The sequence below is a fragment of the Gobio gobio genome (assembly GCF_949357685.1).
Source record: "Gobio gobio genome assembly, chromosome: 22".
Lineage (NCBI taxonomy): Eukaryota > Metazoa > Chordata > Actinopteri > Cypriniformes > Gobionidae > Gobio > Gobio gobio.
This window is the reverse complement of record NC_137118.1, coordinates 2,925,732-2,933,403: the sequence shown is the minus strand read 5'-3', so window position 1 is coordinate 2,933,403 and position 7,672 is coordinate 2,925,732. Positions and strand designations below refer to the sequence as shown.

The 7,672-nt window shown below is 39.5% G+C and overlaps 1 protein-coding gene across 4 annotated transcripts in view; it reads right to left on the bottom strand.

Moving 5' to 3' along the window:
• Positions 1-6,018: 6,018 nt before the first annotated feature.
• The window catches only part of rabgef1 (RAB guanine nucleotide exchange factor (GEF) 1), a 34,842-nt gene continuing 33,188 nt past the window's right edge, over positions 6,019-7,672 (bottom strand). For 3 of the 4 annotated variants that reach the window (XM_079804566.1, XM_079804565.1, XM_079804567.1), the window contains one exon: positions 6,930-7,672. This exon is cut by the window's right edge and continues 533 nt beyond it. The gene's annotated coding sequence lies outside the window, so the exon portion shown is untranslated. The other variant, XM_079804568.1, reaches the window with a different exon arrangement.

Here is a 7,672-nt window from a genome sequence, read left to right as displayed (position 1 = left end):
ACATCCACCAATCGTATTCGCCGTTGGTAGCCAAGATCATTAGCATTAACCAATCACAAACGCGCGTTTGGAGTGGGCGGTGCATTTAGCGAATCGACGCGCCCTCTCGAAAGCGCCAACATCAAATATATAATTCATGACTGTGTCCTGTTTTAACGGTTTTTGTAACTAAATACTTAGATGTTATGTCACATTTGGAAACTTATATCAAGTTGATGTTTTCTAGATAACCGTGAAAGGTGAAGTACGGATTATTTGAAGTTTAATTTGATTGTTTAGTCCTGATGTGGAGCGAAAGTGTCTCGATCGCCCCCAGTGGCCGGTCCCAGTATAGCTCATAAACCCCGCCCCCTCCATGTAATCGAATGGGACGCGAGACAAACTAAACAATTAAATTACACTTCGAATAACTTTTTCCCCTAAGATGGTTTCTATCATTTTAGGCAGTTTTTAATCACGCTGGTGTATTTTCGTGAGTTATTTATTTAATGCTATAAAAACAGGGGTGTGGCATCATGATTGACAGTTGTGATTGACAGCTTCTTTGTCACTGAGGAACCAACAGACTTTTTTTCAGGAGATTGGAGCTTCAATTTTAATTTGAGTCTGCACTCCTGCGCAGACTCGGATCCAAGATGTCGGCTTCATATTCGGACCCCAAGCGACCCCATTGGTTCAAAATGCGTTTTATAGGTACTCTCTTTAGCGCCTGATAGACCCTTTTCAAATTTCCGGGTTTCTCAGAGCGGAAGTCATCATAGTTGGGTTAAATATTATAGTTGTGAATGAGAGAATACATTAAATATTTTTTTGTGTGCCCATTTGCTCACATAGCAAAAGAAAAACACCACAGTAGTGATTTCACAACTGAAAAAGCCTAGCCAGAAAGTTTGAAAAAGTTTTAAAAGCTTTGACGTTTGAAATAGTTTTGTTGCTGTGTGGTTTCAGTGGTACTCGGGGTGGTTGCTATGCGGTTGCTGGGGTACTCAGGGCGGTTGCTAGGGTGTTGCTATGCAGTTGCTAGGATACTCAAAGTGGTTGCTAGGGTGTTACTAGGATGTTCTGGGTGGTTGCTATGCTGTTGATAGGGTGTTGTCTGGTTGCTAGGCTGTTGCCATGGTGTTCTGGGTGGTTGCTATGCGTTTACTAGTGTGTTCTGGATGGTTGCTAGATAGAATAGTCAGAACAGATGGATGGATGAATGGATGGATAGATAGATAGATCGATTCGATAGACGGATGGATGGATAAACAGATAGATGGATGGATAGACGATGGATAGATAGACTGATAGACGGATAGATGGATAGACAGATAAACAGATAGACGGATGGATAGATAGACAGATGGATAGATTGACAGACGGATAGATAAATGGATAGACAGATAAACAGATAGACGGATGGATATAGATGGATAGATAGACAGATGGATGGATAGATAGATGTATAGATAGACGGATAGACAGATGGATGGATAGACAGATAGATGATGGATAGACAGATAGATAGATGATGGATAGATGATAGATAGATAGACAGATAGATGGATGGATAGATAGAAGGACAGGCAGCTAGATGGGTGGATAGATAGAAGAATAGACAGATAGATAGATAGATAGATGATTGATAGACAGATATATAGATGGATGGATAGATAGATGGATAGACATATAGATGGATGGGTAGACAGACAGATGATGGATACAGATAGATAGATGGATGGATAGATAGATAGATAGATGATAGACGGATAGACAGATGATAGATAGACGGATAGACAGATAGATGGATGGATAGATGTATAGATGGATAGACAGATAGACGGATAGACAGATCGATGGATGGATAGATGTATAGATAGATGATAGATAGACGGATAAACAGATAGATGGATGGATAGATGTATAGATAGACGAATAGACAGATAGATAGATGGATAGATACAGATAGATGGATGGATAGATAGACGGATAGATGGATGGATGATAGATAGACGGATAGACAGATATATAGATGGATAGATACAGATAGATGGATGGATAGATAGACGGATAGATGGATGGATGATAGATAGACGGATAGACAGATGGATGATAGACAGATAGATGAATGGATAGATGATAGCTAGACAGATAGATGATAGATAGACGGATAGGCAGATAGACAGATGGATAGATAGACAGATTGTTGGATAGACAGATGTATAGATAGATGATAGATAGACGGATAGACAGATAGATGGATGGATGATAGATAGGTGGATAGACAGATGGATAGATAGACGGATAGATGGATGATAGATAAGTGGATAGACAGATGGATGGATAGACAGATAGATGGATGGATAGATAGACGGATAGATGGATGATAGATAGACGGATAGACAGATGGATGGATGGACAGATAGATGGATGGATAGACGGATAGATGGATGATAGATAAGTGGATAGACAGATGGATAGATAGACAGATAGATGGATGATAGATAAGTGGATAGACAGATGGATGGATAGACAGATAGATGGATGGATAGACAGATAGATGGATGATAGATAAGTGGATAGACAGATGGATGGATAGATAGATAGATGGATGGATAGACAGATAGATGGATGATAGATAAGTGGATAGACAGATGGATAGATAGACAGATAGATGGATGATAGATAAGTGGATAGACAGATGGATGGATAGACAGATAGATGGATGGATAGACAGATAGATGGATGATAGATAAGTGGATAGACAGATGGATGGATAGATAGATAGATGGATGGATAGACAGATAGATGGATGATAGATAAGTGGATAGACAGATGGATGATAGACAGATAGATGGATGGATAGATAAGTGGATAGACAGATGGATAGATAGACAGATAGATGGATGATAGATAAGTGGATAGACAGATGGATGGATAGACAGATAGATGGATGGATAGATAGACGGATAGATGGATGATAGATAGACGGATAGACAGATGGATGGATGGACAGATAGACAGATAGATAGATAGACAGATAGATGGATGATAGATAAGTGGATAGACAGATGGATGGATAGACAGATAGATGGATGGATAGATAAGTGGATAGACAGATGGATAGATAGACAGATAGATGGATGATAGATAAGTGGATAGACAGATGGATGGATAGACAGATAGATGGATGGATAGATAAGTGGATAGACAGATGGATAGATAGACAGATAGATGGATGATAGATAAGTGGATAGACAGATGGATGGATAGACAGATAGATGGATGGATAGACAGATAGATGGATGGACAGATAGATGGATGGATAGACAGATAGATGGATGGATAGATAGACGGATAGACAGATGGATGGATGGACAGATAGATGGATGGATAGACAGATAGATGGATGGATAGACAGATAGATGGATGGACAGATAGATGGATGGATAGACAGATAGATGGATGGATAGATAGACGGATAGACAGATGGATGGATGGACAGATAGATGGATGGATAGACGGATAGATGGATGATAGATAGGTGGATAGACAGATGGATGGATGGATAGATAGATGAATATTGACTGAATAATGAGTGCTAATGTAGAGTATTTCATAGTAAATGAAGAATTGCCGGTTTCGTGTGAAGAGTGTGTGTGTCTCCGGAGAGACGCTGGCCTGTATTCCATCTATACTGAGGGCCCCTGGGGGCCTGAGGGCCAGGAGCCGCTTCAGCTGGGCTGTGGATCTGATGCTCATTAAACCAGTCCCAGATGAACAGGTGCAAATTAAACAGTTTCATTCAGGCTATACCCAATGAGACGCCATTCCACTCATTTCAGAGTTAGCAGGTCGGCGTCTGCACACTATGCCCTCACTCACCGTACACAAACACAGTCAGATACAGTCTCAACTGCTTTCAGAGGATCAAGGACAAATAGCACATGATTTTCCAAATACTGTCAGCCATAGGGGTAAAAAAACATGGCGGAAAAAATATGTATTTTCTAAGCTGACCATTTCCACCATCAGATGTCAGCATTGTGCTACGCTGCTATGGGCCATTCTACAGAATTGGTTCGAAGCATAGACTGTGAAAGATGGACGAAGCAAGCCGGGGTAGTGAAGAATTGGGTCCCCCATAGGCTAGATGTCTTACGGCGGAGTCTCTTACGTCATCATCGGCGGCCATCTTGTCTCAGACAAGCTTTCTGGCGAGTGATCTGAACACAAATACTCTTATCTCTCTAAAATCTTGACGGATTTACAAATGGTTTGGTTTCTTACAAACGTTATTAACGTGGCTTGAACAAATTATGAATAATTTTATATTCGTTTATAACAAACCAAACAGTTTGAAAATCGGTAGAAAATTTAGCAAGTTATGATTATTTAAAAAGTACACGCACCATTAAAACACAATGTTACGAGTGAGCGAGCTGACTGTGACAAGATGGCCGCCAGGTGCGGACCTTTAGGACTCCAGGCGATCCCATTGGTTCAAATTGCTTTTAGTGCCTGATAAATGCTGTTTCAATACTTATAATGACCATTTATATCTGTATTAGTTAGCGTATGTACTAGCATATCATACAGATTAGCCTGATATACACACATTTGCACATAGATATCCATAATAAAGGCTAGATGTCTCGTCCGCGCTGCTGGCCAATGGAGGTCGACGTCTGCACCTGGCGGCCATCTTGTCACAGTCAGCTCACTCACTCCTAACATTGTGTTTTAAAGCAGCGCGGACGAGACATCTAGCCTTTATTATGGATATCTATGTGCAAATGTGTGTATATCAGGCTAATCTGTATGCTATGCTAGTACATAAGCTAACTAATACAGATATAAATGGTCATTATAAGTATTGAAACAGCATTTATCAGGCACTAAAAGCAATTTGAACCAATGGGATCGCCTGGAGTCCTAAAGGTCCGCACCTGGTGGCCATTTTGTCATGGTCAGCTCGCTCACTCATAACATTGTGTTTTAATGGTGCGTGTACTTTTTAAATAACCATAACTTGCTAAATTTTCTACCGATTTTCAAACTGTTTGGTTTGTTGTAAATGACAGAGATGTAGTTATGACACTGCATACGTATAAATAATTATTCATAGTTTGTTGAAGCATCCAGAATTATAGTCACGTTAATAACATTTTTAAGAAACCAAACCATTTGTAAATCCGTCAAGATTTCAGCGAGATAAGAGTATTTGTGTTCAGATCACTCGCCTTACATCAGAGCCCGCCAGAAAGCTTGCCTGTGACAAGATGGCCGCCGGTGAAGACGTTAGAGACTCCGCCGTAAGACATCTAGCCTTTATTATGTATATCTATGTTTGCACACCCTACATATATTCTCAATCATCTTTAATGAGATGTCTTAAATTAAGTGCCCAAATATTTCAGTTATAAATAAAACAAATTAATGATGTCCAATTATTCACTTAATATGCTATTACTAATATTATTTATTAATTAACCGTTAATTATCAAGTGTAAGAAATTACGTTCAATTGGTTTTAATAATAATTTGTTACATTTATATAGTGCTTTACATATAGAAGGGGGGAATCTCCTGATCCACCACCAATGTGCGGCACCACCTGATGATGCGACGGCAGCCATATTGTGCCAGAACACCCACCACACACCAGCTGATTGGTGGAGAGGAGACCGAGTGATGAAGCCAATCAGGATATGGGGATGATTAGGAGGCCATGATGGACAGGAGCCAATGGGCAAATTTGGCCAGGATGCCGGGGTTACACCACTACTCTTTATCGAAGGACATCCTGGGATATTAATGACCACAGAGAGTCAGGACCTCAGTTTAACGTCTCATCTGAAGGATGGTGCTTGTTACAGTATAGTGTCCCCATCACTACACTGGGGTGTTATTCCATAAATGTTATGGAATAACGCCCCAAAAAAAGTGCTTAATTGCAGAAAAGGTGTTTGGTAGTAACGCTCCTTAAAGTCACACACAGATTTTCAGACATTTGAACACATTTACCCATCTATTCAACATGACTTATTTTACTTTTTTCAAACATTATAAAAATACATTTTTTAAAACAACAACAGAATAAAAAGCAACAAATATTTCAATATTTTCACAAGTCGGGACAACCACCTCTCAATTGAAAGTACCCAATAAATGATGATTTTTGAATATTTTAAAAGGAACACACCATTATTTTTGAAAATAGGCTCATTTTCTGTCTCCTCTAGAGTTAAACAGTTGCGTTTTACCGTTTTCGAATCCATTCAGGCGATCTCCGGGTCTGGCGGTCGCACTTTTAGCATAGCTTAGCATAGATCATTGAATCTGATTAGACCGTTAGCAAGACTTTCTATATTTTTCCTATTTAAAACTTGACTCTTCTGTAGCAATGATATTACACAGTGCCTGAAAATAGGCTAACTTCTGTCAACATAACCAACGTGACAACCGGCTCACACAGAGAGCTGGGACTATTTTCAGGCGCTGTGTAATATCATTGCGCCGCTGCACTCATGGGGCGGCTCACAGCTCTTGATTATTACGCAGGAATGAGAGAATAGTTCCTGCCATATCGGTCTAGAAAATCACAACTTCTCATTTTCCGTCGGTCTTAGCACACGATGTGACTACAGAAGAGTCGAGTTTTAAAGAGGAAAAATATGGAAACTCTTTGGTCATTTTTAAGCAAGATGCTAACGGTCTAATCAGATTCAATTATCTATGCTAAGCTATGCTAAAAGTGCGACCGCCAGACCCGGAGATCGGCTGAATGGATTCAGAAACGCTCAAACTTAACTGTTTAACTCTAGGAAAATGAGAATATTTTCAAAAATAGTGGCGTGTTCCTTTAAGCTCAATTATATTTTGAATATTGTGGGTCTCAATAGATAATAGAAACATTTAAGATTTGAATAATTAAAGGCTTTTTTGGTTGTGGGACAGCAGTTTTCAACAAAAGAATGGCGTATATATATTATGATGCACCAAAGTGATAAATAATGATTCAAAGACAGCAAAATAACACACCTCAGGTTATATTTACATCATAAATAAAGCAGTTGAGTTAAAATATCACACACAGTCATAAATCATCATCACTACTGTAAATGAAACCAATTATTCCCACATGAATATAGTGTTTTGCGAAGTACCTGTTAGAGTTACAGCTGGGGCCGTTATAAAAACTGGATCACATTTAAATCGGTAATGTTTAATGCTGACAACATCGACTGCAAAGCACTATCTAAGTGTGGACACCATGACAGAATTGCACATTTATTTTAATACCTATGTAAATAATGTGTATTATTGCTGGGATGTCTGCACAACAGTATATCCGATCTAAGCATTTAAGAATGACCGTCTTCCAAACGTACCAAAATTAAAATCATACATTTTTGCATGGGGTTCAACTTTAAATTTCCTAAGTGTACAGTATGAGCCGCGAAACGCTTTCTACATCACTAAAAAGACGTCACACTAAGGCATGGGGTGAAACACCCTACAGTGCACATGACTTATCTACACGAGGGAAGCTGATATGTGGTCATGTTAGCAGCTATTCGGTACATCACACTACTAACCGTTTAGTTTCACAAACTCAGCCTCGTCCTTCTCGAATCAGCTGCACAAATGTAGTCCGATGAGAATGCGTTTGGGGGAAAAGACATAA